We start from the raw sequence: 12,702 nt of genomic DNA on the forward strand, positions 1-12,702 counted from the left end.
GTCCAACCCAATCTTACATGGGACAAAACAGAAGTGCCAATTAACAAATATCTCAGGGTAACCAATCAAACAGGATCACTGTGTTTTGTTAAAGAAAAAGGGTCAACTTTTGTGGGAACAAGTAAATGCAACATATATTTAATGGCACCGCCTTTAGTAAAAATCTTGGCTTCAAGCCTTGCGCATCCCACTTATCCCATATGTGGATCCCTCACCCCGATCCAACCTTTTCAACTTTTTCATGGAGGGGCAGGTTTTCAGAGTCAGTTTTTAAAAAGCCCTGCTCAGATCTCGAAGGTGTCCAACTAATTGTTAAAGGATACACAATTGCCTTCTACAACTGCTCAAGCAGTACTACACTGCCCTTTGAGGACAACACTACCAAATTGTGCCTCTGCAGTTCACACAACGACCCCTCTGCGTTACCAGGGGAACAGTGGTACAACGGGCGGTGGGTTACCTCCTACTTTGAGAAATGGAATACCCAAAACGCATTATATGGAACATACTGGGTGTGCGGGCCCAAGGCTTATTATTTCCTCTCCCCTGATTGGGCAGGGTCATGTTATTTGGCATGGCTAGCACCGCCTTCTCGGATCTCCCTCACTCCCCCTCATTTTCCCCACGTTCGTAACATCCGTGAAACTGACAGAGATATTAATCTCCGTGATGGTTTGTCCTGGCAGCGGTGGGCTGGTCACACTAGCTTGAAGGGTGCCATCATCCGTCTACAGGGACTATTAGAATCTTTGACCAATGAAACTGCAACCCTATTTGAGAACCAGGCCGGGGAAATGTCCCAGCTGCGCCAGTTGGCTTTGCAAAACAGAATGGCTTTAGATATGATGTTAGCAGCCCAGGGAGGAACTTGCGCCCTCATAAATGAAGAATGCTGTGTTTTTGTAAATGACACCTACTCTGACACTTTTCAACGTACCAAACACCTAAGGGAAATGGCTAAAAACTACTCCTCTGGCCAGCCACCTTATGATTGGTGGGGAGCCTTATGGAATTGGCTGCCCGGATTTGGGTGGGTTAAAAACCTCTTGGTGGGTGTTGTTGGGGCCATGGTAGTCCTTATAATACTGTGTTGCTGTATTCAGTGTGTCCCCTCCCTCATAAACTCATGTAAGTCAGTTTATTCTTTTCCCACTTCAGCTAAAAGCCTTACTCTCTTCGAATTGGCCCAGGCTGAAATTGCCAAGCGGCCCTTGAGATCTTGAAATAGGGTGTAGCTTTTTGATTAATAGTTATCTCAAAGCTACAAATGGAGGAATGTTGGGTCTAAACTTTTGGTGAACTTTGGAGCCAAAAAACACCCAGACTGGCCGTCTCTGCATAATCCTTTCTGAACCTTTTTTTGAACAAAGCACTGACCTGCAAACTACTCATGACACCCCCTTCCTCAAGTAGCCATTAGCCTTTTATCTCTATGCATTTACTTGTTAAACTTGCTCTTCCTGTAAAATCTTGATTGATTATGCATGACCATTATCTTTTATTAATCACTTTGTTTACTTCTGTGTATAAATATTGATGCTCACCCCTAATAAAGGGGCCACACTTATTCTAAAGCTTTGGGGTTAGTGTGAGCCCGTTGATCAACGCATTTGTGTCTGGTCTCTGACAGAATTGTGGGCCCATATTCCAACTCCGCACAACCTCGGGTGTTGGAGAGGTGAGTGAGGACTTGCTTTATTACCTAACACTTGCATTGACTATTGCTACTTGGTCCATTCTGGTGCCAGAGTGAATCCTAAATTCTATTCCCAACCTCATGATCTTCAGCAGCTGCTTCAACCATATTACTTTTTCCTTGTATCTCTTCACTATTATTCTCCTCTTATTGCTTTAAATTCAAGTCCCTTACATTCAAGGTCCTGCAAAAATGCAGGCCATTTTGACCTGACATAGCAAATTTCTTCCTCCTCTCCTTCATGCTTATTGTTCCATTCATCTCTTTCTCAAGCCACACCTTCTTCCACATTGCTATGCTTTGAACAGGCTCCCACTTTCTTATTTGCTAAGCAACCTGTCATTTCTCATTCGTATCTTTACATAAAACCTACCTCCCTCTTCCAGGAACCCTTTCTAGTGATAAAGTGTTTTGTTCTGCCTGTGTCAAAGTAAGCTTTTGGAGGAAAGAACAGTGATATCTGTAGAGCACTGTATAACAGCCCTATGTACATTACAATAATGCCCTTTTGTCATCCCTACTACCATCAGTAAAAAACAGAACACATCATTCCTAGCAGGTGCAGAATCTGCATTTCTCACAATGAGTAAGCACAGGCATTTGTTAGCAGGGTCAAATGCTTTAGGGACTACTCAGAGATTAGTAGTAGAGGGATATATCTTAAAATAACATGAGGGAGTTCCTGAAATGAATAGCTTAGGGCAGAATCAAATAATTTAGATGTTTCAGGACGCAATCAGGATGAAGATCTCTTTCTTTTCAGAAATACTATTTTTTTTCCTTTTTTTTTTTTTTTTTTTAACAAAATGTTTCTTCTGGTGCCTTCCTGTTTAGTGATCAAACTAATTTCTGGAGCAGAGTTGCTGTAGCCCTGGCACCTGTAACTGAACTCTACTCCTGCTCATTGCTGTCTGAGCTGTTAGCAAGAGTGCTACTTATCAGACTGTTATCTCTAAGCAATGCTCTCTTTTTAATGCTGACAGACGCCATTTCATAGAATCATAAAAACATAGATGGAATGAACGTATTGGATCTTCTAGTCCATCTCCCTGCCACTGCATTTGCCCACTGGACATAAGTTCAAGGTTCAGCATGTCTGCAACCAAAATAAATCCAGTTATCAGCAATTTGAAGGAAAGTACAGTAAACATAGAGATCTCTGAATAGGTATTCCCCACCTCCCCATTTATTTTCTACAGTTGCCACTTTTCTCTGTTTTAGACTATCTTGGAGGCAGGACCATGGGCCTAATCCAAAGGACATTGGTAGTCAGTGGAAAGACACTCATTGACCTTAAGCTCCTAGTCAGACTCTCCCGAATAGCCTGCATAAGATTCCTTGCAATTTCCAGCCAAGAATATGTTGCACAGGAAGCACTCGTTATACATAACCCAGATACCATAGATAGGTTCGGGGGGGGGGGCACAGACAGATCATGTAAATTACAGAGAACCCACATTCAGACACCGGCTGGCTGATAGCAGATGCATCCAAGAATAGCAAATGCCTACTTCTAAGCATACATTGAAATTTCCTATGCTATAAAGAGCAACCTTGAGGAAGATCATCAGTCCTTGGGATGAAAGAATGTTCTCCCCCAAAAGATAGGCCCTGAGAAAATTAATAGTTCTCTTGCTGCTCTTCTGCTTTCCAGTCCTTAGACATGCTGCTAGACTAAGCCTTTCAGTTATATCTGACTGTGTAATGAAAACAAAGCATAGAATATCAGATACTAGGCCATGTTTAAAAAATACTCAGTGTTTAGGAAGTTCTTTCCTTTTGTGTTGATGGTACCATAGCATATAAAGTATTGATTTGCCTCTTTTGTTCTAAGCCTTTGACTGATAGTACACCGCCATGGATCTTTTAGCTATCAGGGGAGCATGCCTTTCGGAAAGCCAGTCCCCAGAGTCTGAGCACAAAGTACAGACTTAAAGCCAATTTTGGGAATCTGCATAGAGTCCTGTAATATAAATGCCAACAAATTCCATTCCTTGTCTGAAGGCATATACATCCCCCTTTATCTACTAGTAAACAGCAAGATGGATCAGAGTGCAACAATGAATCAAACTGGGTAATTTCATAGTAACATATTCCTGCAGGGAACAGAATCTCCTTGCAAATCAGACATTTTGTGCATCCATCGTGGCAGTTGGGAAGGGCAGTAGCCAAGATCAAAGGAAATGAGGAAAAAAGACCAATTCAGTTTTATAGCATATACAAAATTAGCCATCACAGCTGTTATTTTGCCGATGTTATTCTGTTTTCATGCTCTTTGGACAACTGTTATGTAATGAATTATGTCACAATTTACTTCAGTGTACAGTTCCCTTCAATGCAAAGTCCACAACTGTACAGCCACCACATAAAACTGAACATGCTGGACTGCTTAAAGTCAGTTCTTTGAGAACTGGCATTTCAGCTTCAACCACTTAGCACATAACATTTGTCTGGCAAAAGCAGTGCATCTTTAGTAGGGAACCCCTGTGAGGAATTGTACAATGATTGTAGTTTTCTGGATGGTTTTTGTTTTGGGAATATCACTGAAGAAGAAGTTGCACCTGGCATCAGGTTGGGTGAGTATAAAACCTAGTGTGAACCTGTAGTGAAATGTTAGTCATCCCATACTAAAACAGATCAGTGGTGCTAACAGCATTCCATATTTCAGATATTAAGCACTTCTGGCGCATTTTACTAGATGACAATTCAAGCCCTGGTTTTGGCAGACCAGGAAGCAGATCTCTTCAGCTGGTATAAATTTCCATAGTTCAATGGACCAGTGGATAACATATACCAGCTGAAGATCTGCTTCCTGGTTCTTCCAATTTTCTCCATGAATCAATCACCAAGTCCATATGGAAAGGAGAAGTAATAATCCATTTTAGAACCAAACTTGAATGTAGAGCTTATTCTTGAATAGGAACAGCAGCTTTGAACATCTGCCCCTCATACATAATGCAGCAATTAATGAAAGGAGTTGCCTGAAATACCAACTACTATGTACAAGTATATCAGGGAAATTAATGTAAGTTTGATTAGTTTCTAAAATGGGTTTGAAGAATGGTGACCTTTGGCTAGCTCCCAAGACTTTGTTGGCGAACTGCCTCAGAAGCATAGTGTGGTTCAGAGAGCCTCAGATAGCTTTTACTCAGTGACTAATAGCAGCAGATAGGTAGCAGTTGGTGAGTAGGGCAGACCAGTCCGCAGCCATCTCTCTCTCTCTCATGTACTGTTCTGACCACCATGATGCATGAGGCCTTTGTGACATTGATGTTAGATTGTGTCAAAGCATTCTGTTGTGGGCAAAAACAAACAAAAACAAAAAAAACTAGTGCAGAATATAGCAGCTTGATTATGATTGTCAGTGGCTGATGGCATTCTGTCTGTGTTAGTCTCACTGTCTATTTACATGGATACTTAGAGTTTAGGATTCTGGTTTTAACTTTTATGGCATTTAGCAGCTCACGTCTCAGCTATTTTAGTTTCCAGCTCTCTCAATTCAACTCAACTCTCAAAGGTCCAAGAGCTGAAGGACAGCTGCATTTAAAAAATAGGTACTGTCTGTATCTTTGTCCCGACAGCTAGTGTTACGGAATGCCTCATTTTTGACTTCAGAACTATGAAATTAGTTCCTTTTAAGGAAGGTTTCAAAACCTTTTGTTTCAGAAGGACTCTTAGCTCAGAGAAATAGCATATTGATTTTATTAATGTTTCCTACTGACTGTTTTCATCTTGTACAATTTAAAAAACGTAATCTTTGCTTCACAATAAAAGTGGCCAGGCAGCTTTAGTAGATATAAATACCCTTATTACTATGTTAGCAGGCTTTGAAATACCCATTTTTGAGCTTATATGCATAGGCTTCCAGGACATTCTGACCTTAAGTGATCATAGAGAACAGAGTAGTAATACTATAGTCTACTATTTGCATAGTTTATTTCCTGAAAAGGCAGTATGCGAATGAAAGGAAAGATCCTGTTCTGGATAAGGCTGCTAGGCTACCATTGAATAAATTTGTATTGAAACTTCAATTTGCATTGACTTTGAACTCCAGCCAAACCTTTCTTGAACTTTGGGGATGTTCAAAATCCACCTGAGCTTTGTGGCTCAAGACTTTATCTAGATATAATTGATTAGCAGTATCCTAATACTTACTCAACAGGTCATAATCCCATCTAAACTCTCTTATCCACTCCTTAATATTGATCATCTTGCAAGCAGACTAACATCGTTCTTCAAATATGATACAAGAATCCTCATCTTTTCTACTATATGGTAGAATACTTGATTAATTTAGTTTTATTTCTCACATCATCTCATTGGCTAGTTATTATTGCTAATAGCCCTGTGTTCTGGCAATTCGAGCAGATGCAGATTTAGGAGAGGAGCTCTTTTGGAATAAATGCCAGAAACATGTTGCTTTCTGAAATAACCATTTTAAGGAGAGGGCAAATTAAAACTGCAGGCTTGACCCTCAACTGGTATAAATATGTGCAGCACCGTTGAAATCAACAGAGCAATGCCAATTTACCTCATCTGACCATCTGGCTGTTCCTTTGTAGCAAACATTTTCATCTGCATTCCGTAGTCTCTGAAGCCGGTTCCAGGTTAGTTTGAGAGATCCAGCATTCCCTCTGCATTAAGCAAAATAACTCCTAGTACAGTGGTTTTCAACATGGGGTCCGCCAACTCCTGGGGAATCTGCAGACTGTGTCTAAGATTTTCAAAGGGGTCCACACCTCCATTTGAAATTTTCTTTTTTGCGGTTTGCCAATGTAAAAAGGTTGAAAACCACTGTCCTAATAGAATATTTGACTATTACTTTCTGAGGGCATTCACTATTGTGCATGTGTTTGTTTATAGACTCATTCTGGCTGGAAAAAGAAAGATGATTCACACAAGAAGCAATGAATGCAGTCCTGTCACTGACAACTTAATGCAGAGTTATTATTGGTATCAAGAGCGAAAAGGGCATTCCATTACAAATGCAGCTCTGCAGCTAAACACACACCAATGTACAACACCTGTTGGTGGTTTAAAGAAAAGCTACCCAGGCCATGTCCAGTGACTAGCACCTAACAGTCATCAACATGGTCAAGCATATTGTTCATGTTGTTGGTTTCACATAAAGCAATTGAATGCCACTGTGTCATAATTTATGTAAAAGTTGCTCAAGCCCTTAGATTTACACCCCAGCACTCCTTGACCTAGAGAGTCTGGGAGATGTGGGGCTCCATACTGACTGAACATATTCAGAGGGTATAGACAACTGTAACCCGCTATAGAAAAGAGAGTGGAAAAGATTCCTCTCTCATCTCCAATTTCTGGGGGAATATTTAGCTTTGTATTATGGTATGAGCCATGATAGCAAGTGAAAGTTCATATATGGTTTGTAAATGTAGCAAATAGAATGGGGCTGGGGAAAACTTACTCTGCAGGATAGAATCCTAAACTGCCAAACACACTGGTCCCAATCCAGCAAAGCACTTAAGCAGGAGAAGGCCTGATTAAGTCAATAGACCAGAGGTGGGCAAACTACGGCCCATGGGACCATCCTGCTTGGCCTTTAAGCTGCCGGCCTGGGAGGTTAGCCTCTGGCCTTGCCCTCACTGTCCTCCTCCCATGCAGCCTCAGCTTGCCAATGCCACCAATGCTCTGGGCGGCGGGGCTGCGAGTTCCTGCCAGGCAGGGTGGTGGCATGGCTGGCTCCAGCCGGGCGGCACGGCTGGCAGTCCTGCTGCTCTGAGCAGCATGGTAAGGGGGCGGGGAGCAGTTGCATAAGAGGCAGGGAGGTCCTGTGGGGAAGTCAGGGGACAGGGAGCAGTTGGATGGGGCAGAGGTTCTGGGGGGGGGGGCATTCAGGGTACTGGGAATGGGGGAGGGGGTTGGATAGGCGTGGGAGTCCCAGGGGGCCTGTCAGGGGTGGGGGTGTGGATAGGGGTTGGGGCAGTCAGGGGACATGGAGCAGAGGGGAGTGGAAAGGGGGTGAGGTCCTGGGGAGGGGGACAGTTAGGGGCAGGAGGGTCCTATGAGGGGGTGGGGGCCAGGCTGTTTGGGGAGGCACAGGTTTCCCTACTCGGGCTTCCATACAGTTCTGGAATCGATTTGGCTCTCAGGCCAAAACATTTGCCCATTCCTGCAGTAGACCAACTTGTGTTTAAATCCTATGCTGAATAGAGGCTAGATATTTCAGCACTTTGAGGGTATGAGTCCTTGATGAACAAACTGCAGGGGACTCCAAAACTTAGAAAATGTTTCAGACACCTGGGGATTCTTTTACACATGCATGACTGGTATTTAGAATCATAGATTATTTGGGTTAGAAGGGACCTCAAGAGATCATCTAGTCCAACCCCCTGCTCAAAGCAGGACCAATCTCCAAATAGCCCCCTCAAGGATTGAACTCACAACCCTGGATTTAGCAGGCCAATGCTCAAACCACTGAGCTATCCCTCCCCCAATTCCATGCCTTCAACTCCTTTTGGCTTTTTTTTATTGCAACTACCTTTTCAACAAATGTAAGTCCCAGCCTATGCAGAACATCATTGCTCACCATTGCATGCACAAAAGTGAGACTGGAAGGTACATAAAAACATTGTAAGACAAAATTTAGTAGATTATTAAATTGTTAGGGAGATTTTTTTGGAAGCATTACAGCTCAGTTCATAGTGAACATTTGTTAAAGCGGGGTGTTACAAGTCTCGATGAAATAAACTTTGTCTGCTTTTGATGATACTCTGCACAGATTCAAGACAACTGAAAATCAAGTTTGAATTTTAACCAGTTCTTTGTAGTTCGCAAGTGTTTTCTGTGAAAGGAATACGTACTGGATCAGATACTGGTAGAGGTACTTTCTTTGAGGCCTCACACAAAAGTGTAAGGCATCCTAATTAGATGGAACATGAGCTATAATTTTTCAGATGCTGAGGAAGCAGCAAAGCAGGCTTAAGGAACTGCCTACAACTCTAGAACACATTATCTTCAGCAACTACCAGTCTTAAACTCATTCAGTGTAACTACATACTGTGAAAAAAGGTGAAATCTTTACCATATTTTAATTTTGTTCTCACAATATTAATCTCAATCCTCTACTGAAATCTGCATGTCAGAAACCTCCAGCCATGTTAATCTTAGAACTATATTGAAGGTAAAGAATCCCAAGAGTAACAGGGCCAGCTCTAGTCTTTTTGCCGCCCCAAGCAAAAAAAAACAAACAAATCTCGAGAGCGCAACTGCAGAAGCAAAAAAAAAACAAAACAACAACAAAAACACCTCCCTGGAATTGTACTGCCCCTAGCACCTGCTTGGTTTGCTGGTGCCTAGAGCCGGTCCTGAATAGTAAGTGACCATGATTTGGGAAATGTGTTAGCAGTGATCTTGATACAACATTCTCTATGAGCTCATTCTCTTGAGGGAGAACCCTCTGAGGATGCGATGTAATGTCCAAGTTAAACTAATAGCAATGGAACTGAAATTCCAAGTTACTACTAAATTTGGATTTACAAATACTAAGATTGCATGAAATTTGATTGACAGTCTCAGAGAGTGAAGTCTTGGGGATAAATGAAGACCAGGTTAATACAGGCAGAAGCAGCACCGACTTCTCCAAAGAAGGGGGAGGTCAGTCTCTTTGCCCATCCTGTCCTTGATCTCTCTGTCCTGGGCATTCAGCAAGGTGGTAGTTGATGTTGTGGTTTATGTGACCTGGACTATAACTAAACATTTTTACCACCTCAGAGCCATCATTCAAAAACTGCTTTTGCTCACTACCAACCAAGGCTGGATTTAAACCAATAACCTCAAGATGCTGTGTGTGCCAGTGCCAGTCCCATGACACACCCAGTCCCTTCCACAAAATGTTAAAATAAAACCTATCCATCAAGACTCAATGTGCTAAATGCACCAGCTAAATAGGTTAAGTTGTCCCCACTGCTGACATCACAATCATGGAATCCCAGCTGGTGCATAAAGATAGGAAACAGGAATTTGGTAAGTAAACATTTTCTGCAAAGATGCTTTATTCTAGTTTCTTTTTCATATTTTTAAAAAAATTACAAACCACACATTCCTGTGCTTACCAAACCCCTCAATTAGCTAATTTCAGGCCCCAACAGGTTGTGATGACAGCAGCATAGTGCATGCTGAGACATCAGTTGAAATGCAAACCAGCTCTTATTCTGCTTACTCTGAACATTCAGCACATGCTTCTGACCTCGGCAGGCTTCCAATACCACATTTAAAAAGTGTGGTAACACAGGAGTGCTGGCAAGGACTGCTTTTTATTACGTGGCCTCAGCCATATAGACTCAGACGGGACCATCATGATCAGCTAATCCGAACCTCACCCGCTCCTGTAATAGACCCCTAACCTCTGGCTGAGTTACTGAAGTCCTCAAATCATGATTTAAAGACTTCAAGGTGCAAAACATTCGCTGTTTACACTAGTTTAAACCTGCAAGTGACTCGTGCCTCATGTTGCAGAGGAAGGTGAAAACCCCCCAGGGTCTCTGCCAATCTGACCTGAGGGAAAATTCCTTCCCGACCCCAAATATGGTGATCAGTTAGACCCTGAGCATGTGGGCAAGACCCACCAGGCATAACTCAAGCAATTCAAAAGACCTAGTGTACATAGGACTCGAAACCACCAGAACCCAAGATCCTTTGTCTGATGTATATAAAATGAGCAGAAATACAGTGGCACCAAATGTCAGAAACTATAACACTGCCACCAAATTTGAGCAATTAGAAGGCTTAAAACCCCAGCTTGATGAGTGCAAATAAATTCACAGCTGGGCCCCTGTGCTTATTAAAAGAAAAAGCTCTTATTCTCCCTATAATATCAATCTGCCGTGAACATGCAAATATGCAGAACATTTTGAAATGGACTTGGCTACTAGTCTCACTGCACATGGAGCCAAGTCTGCTGAAGCATTCACCCGCACCACAGCAAGCAACAGGGCAGCCTTCAACAAATGTAATCCACAGGACAAGTCCATCCAGAGGGGGGAAATAAGCACTAGTAGCCTGCTTTTCACCAAAAGAGGAAAATGGAGGAGTTGGGCACAAACAGCACCTGAAATGCATGGGCTGACCTGAAAAACTTACCAATCTAGAGGAAATGGTGGTGGGGGAATCAGTTGGGAGAGGATGGAAACAGTTCAGCTGACACCAGTGCAGAGAGCTGTAAATGAAGTTTCCAAAGGCAACCTGAGCGCCAGATCCGTTCTGGGGAAAGCCGCTGACTGACCATAGCCATAAAAAGCCAGCCACAGGCAGGGAAGGCTTGACATTAAATAGGCCCAGTTACCCCAGGAAACTAATTACATCCCTGCACAAAGACAAAATTACAATGTAATATGCTCAGTGTAACCAAGAATCTAGTGATCAAGAAATCTTACAAATTATTTTAAATAAATTAACTTGCAGTTAAGCTGCAGAAAAGGAAACAAAACCTGGAAACCCACAGGTTCAAATCAAAACAAGGTATTAACAGGACACTATTCAATGTTAAAATGGCAAAATATGACCTCTCCTGGAGTAAGTTTCTGCTTCTAAGTGTACCCCCAAAGCACTAACCCATTCTGTTCTCCCAAAAAAGGGAAGCAGATGGCCTGATTACCACTACTTTGCACCCTGTGTATTCATTTACTCTCATATAGGGAGCGTAAATTGCTACAAAATCAGAACAGTACTGATTTACACCTAATTTTCATAAAAGTGAACAACCATGAGGGATGAGGCAACGGAGAAACAGCCTCCAAATCTTTTATATTTCAGAAGCTGGTCCATTACAGGACAAAAGCTTTGTCATAATCAGACCTGAAACTGTACATGGCTCACTGTTCCTCCACTTCCCCTGTGGGCACCATTTTGTTAGCAAAACTAGGCAAAAATTCTCATTATAAATACATTGGGCATAAGGATGGAGTCAGCGCTGAGTGGAGGGATGGCCTGTCCCTGTGCAGTCTCAAAGTTTGCTTTCCTGAATGGATGAGTTACTCTGCTAGATTTCCATACATTCAGGTAGGCTATATGAGCACTTCTGATCACTTTCTTCCCCTTTAGGGCAACTGGGGCTCACCTAGTATCTTGTAAGGAGTCTAGGAGGAAAAAAATAGCATAAATTGTATATAAATTAATGCAAACCAATGACAAAGATAAATAAAACGTTTAATACCTGTATTTTATTATATACATAATATGCAAAACTTTTATCTGCACTCAGCATACGTAAAAGTATACACTTTCTTGACAGCACCCAGAAAACAGTTAAGCTATGTATGTTTTTACCTGATCTGTCACATTTTGTAAAAAGACGCTGTGCACAAATGAAACCCCCAAAGAAAATTATAGGCTAAACCAGAAAGCATTCAATTACGTACTAACAATTCAATTTCGCATCACATGTACCAGAATAAATAAAAGTCAAGTATATTTACCACAATTTAATCACTAGTATCTCTCCATATATATTCTCTCTCTGTTTTGGTCTTCTGCTGTATTGGGAAATATGTTTCAGATACTAATTAGGTTTCAAACTGAAAAAAAAAAAAGTTTTCCTGCACAATTTTGGGGTTTACACAAAAATAATTCCAGACTCAAGTGAATAGATTTCTATCTACTTTGAAAAATTTCTACTTTAAAGCACAGCACAGAATTGCACACTAAGGCTTCCTGTGATGCACTACCCTGATCGCCTGAGGACAGTGCTGTGATGTATAAGCACAGCTGAATTGTAAATACAAAACATTTTTTAAAAGTCTAATACAAAGTGCCCTTAATTTCTTTTAGTAATACAGGTAAAGAAATAGTTACTGTAATTGTGCAGTCGAAGCCTGACCTGGAAAGATTTTATGAAAAACTAATCTTTCAGACTATCAAGTTTAAAGATCTGTCATCTGTGAGAGCAGAAACAGACTAATCTTTAGTTTTTTATACTCCTACATTCATGAATAGATTTTTTTTAGACCCAATTTAGTAAAAAAAAAAAAAAAAAAAAGGCACAT

The sequence above is a fragment of the Gopherus evgoodei genome, chromosome 4, assembly GCF_007399415.2.
Source record: "Gopherus evgoodei ecotype Sinaloan lineage chromosome 4, rGopEvg1_v1.p, whole genome shotgun sequence".
In the NCBI taxonomy this organism is placed as follows: Eukaryota; Metazoa; Chordata; order Testudines; family Testudinidae; genus Gopherus; species Gopherus evgoodei.